The sequence below is a fragment of the Cyprinodon variegatus genome, unplaced genomic scaffold (assembly GCF_000732505.1).
Source record: "Cyprinodon variegatus isolate N-32 unplaced genomic scaffold, C_variegatus-1.0 Scaffold313, whole genome shotgun sequence".
Taxonomy (NCBI): Eukaryota; Metazoa; Chordata; class Actinopteri; order Cyprinodontiformes; family Cyprinodontidae; genus Cyprinodon; species Cyprinodon variegatus.
This window is the reverse complement of record NW_015150766.1, coordinates 243,180-246,325: the sequence shown is the minus strand read 5'-3', so window position 1 is coordinate 246,325 and position 3,146 is coordinate 243,180.

The window sequence follows — 3,146 nt, the reverse complement described above, 5'->3', positions numbered from 1 at the left end:
CCTCCATCCTCCATCCTCCATCCAGGGGGGGACCCTGGAGGAATAAGCGTCTTTGTCGTCCTGCCGTTTTTTCAGAGTTGAGGAACAAGAGGAGTTTAATCCTCATTGTCCAGGAGACTGCAGAGGGTGAAGGGGGGTCCTCCGGCTGTAAAATGATCCAACTGGCCTCAGCTAATCCCTTTCTAACCCCACCACTCCCCTGCCTGACCCCCCTCCTGGCTTTAAGTCACACCCCACAGTAGCACACTAAGCACACAGAGCTGTGGGTATAAAGCAAGGCTTGAACCACTTTGTTTCTCTTCTGCAACCATATATAAGCAAATACTGTCATCCTGAGTTACGCATGCTTGAGGAGGGTTTACCTTTAACCGCCTGCATGAAACATGCCAGCAGGGCGCTCTCAGCACTTACACACCTATGACAACCTAAGTGTGCAGATAAATGCGAATTACACCCTTGTTTCAAACGTCAAATACCTAATTTTGACATATTTGACATGAGCACACATGTGACAGTAAGCAAACAGCCTTATGTCACCATGTGCTTGATAAGGAGTCGTGTGGCAGGATGCGAAACGTGGGCTGAAGCACATGAAACCAAAAGAAGCAGTCTGATGTATTTATTTTTTTATGATTCCCCCTATTAACTGGGGGATTATTGGGAGATCAGACGGGACAGCGCCGGACATCTATTTGACGTTAAGTCCTTAAAGAGAACCTGCCACAATCTTCTCCTTTCCATTTCTCCTACCTTGCACAGCCCCCCCCCCTCCCTTTCCTTAATTTTTCCACGTCTCCTGCTCTCTCATGTTCTGTCTTCATTTCTCCTCTGTTTCCCCTCCTCTCTTTTCCTTTCTCTGTGCGCCTCTCTGAGTGACAGTTCAATGCACAGCTCTCCCAGGCTTATCTAGCCCCAGCAGATGGTTGACTTGGATCACTGTTCGTACGCCACGATCTGGGCTGGCGATAAATACTGCTACAGAGGGAAATATATGCTATCTGTCCTTCCCTGGCACTTTCTTCCCTTTCACGTCTTCCTTCACCTTCTCTTGATTGTTTCTCCAATGCGTCCCTGATTCAGCATTCTTTCTGCTCCGTCTTAGACTTTTCCACACCTTCACCCTGGGCTCCCTTCTTCACCCCTCCCCAATATTACTCCTCATCTCTGCACATCCCTCCATCTCTGTGCATTGGATCTGGTGCTGTGCGATTGTCTCTGGTTCCCTGCTGGGCTGGCGCCTGTCTAAAGGGCCCTAGGATCCTCAACCACTGAGGGGGCTCCAGCCATGCCAGAGCCTCCTCATCTCCTTCACCTCTCCTCAGCTCTGATATCTCCTCTCATCTGGTCCCTCGTCATCTCTGCAGGACAGATTAAAAGGTCAAACTGTACCTCTCCTTCCTTCCCATCCTCTCTGCCTCTAAGTACGTATCCTATCTATGCATTGCAAATACATTTGCAAAGAAAAGGAGGACATAATCTTCAAAGCACAGCAATGTTTAATGTCTGTGATCACTTCACTTGTGCAACTGATGTACACTTCAGAGGCTGCCGTCACCCATTTTATGTACACTTCACTTGTTTGGATTGCTCACATGTGGGTTTTGTTTCTTTCTGCAGGAGCCAGGGGAACAAAGGAAAAAGGAAGCGTTAGGCTGCCACTCGAGGATGAAGAGGAGGCTGGGAGTGATGTGAATAAGAGAACACCTTGCATAGCGATGAGGAAGTGGACCAAGCATCAGATCCAGCCTGTAATGTGTTACAGCGCGATACTTATGAGCTGAAGTCAGGGTGACTGTGATACGCTAAGAAGTGAGAAGAAAGACTTTAGACTGTTGAATTCATTCAACCCAACCATGGTGAAGAACATTTGCTTTTAAATGGGGACTACAGAGCTTTGTGAAGGAATCTATCCTTCTTCAATCACATTTTCTGACTTTATGAAGTTAAAAACAAATGTTGTATTGGTTTGATATCCTTTATGAGAATAGGCAGATTCAAATCAACACATAACTGAACTGGAAGGAAAAAAATTGAGGGTTTTAAATTGGAAAATGAGTGTTTATTCAGCCTCTTGCTCTCTGATACCTGAAAAAGGTGCATTTAGTTGCGTTCAGAGAATCATCTAATAAAAATTAACTTTTATGGTACTGGGATTGCATATTGGATCAGATGTTGAGTAATTAGCTGGATCAGATATTGAAAGCAGTGGTTGATGATTTATATCTGCGTTCATTCGTTAATTTTTTTTAACAGTGTTTACATCAAGCATGACTCCTTTACTCACATTGCAAGGTATAGAGCTATTTCATTGGATTGGATGAACAATGGATCCATATTAAAAGTAGAGTCATTCGAACTGTAATTTCATGTCTGTAGGTTATAAAGCAGTATTTCAACTGAGAATTTAATGCAGCTTCTGAATATGGTTACATCAGAGGGGCTGCTGACATCCATTACTGACTTTGTTTACCCCACTAATATGGTCTTTGATTAAAAGTTGTAGAAAGTCTTGTTTTGGGTTTGCTTCAAGACATGAAGGGAAAACAGCAAATGTGTGGAAGAAGCTGCTCAGGTAAGATTATAGTAAAATCAGCTTTCTGATCTGAGTGCACCACACTTCACCTTAAAGGCACCTTTCCCAGCATAAGACATGTTGGTGGCAGCATCATGGTGTGGGGAAAACGATGGTAGAATGGACTGGTTCAGGTGAAAGTATAACCATAAGAACAGCCTGAAAGCTGTGATTCTTTTTATCTTAGAAAAAGGAAATTTGTCAGCCTGCTGTTTCCCAAGGCTGCTGCTCATTTAGGTGGCCGTAAAAACCCTATGAAAATAAAATATTATTCTTTATTCTCTAACACTCTGTTTTCATTTTTTTCTTGTTATTTTTAAAGTGATAACTAACAGTAAATAACCAGTTATGCAGTAGAACTAATTCCTTCTATTATATCAATAATTTGAACTGGACTCATAAGCAGGAAAAGTTTTAATAATTATTCAACATTACATTTTTTATCAACATACATCTTGCAAGAGTTGTTACATTATAACTGCATGATTTATGACAAGTTGAAGAAATACTGATGTACACACTTTTCTTCTATTATAACAGTGAACAGAGAGAGAGAGAGAGAGAGAGAGAGAGA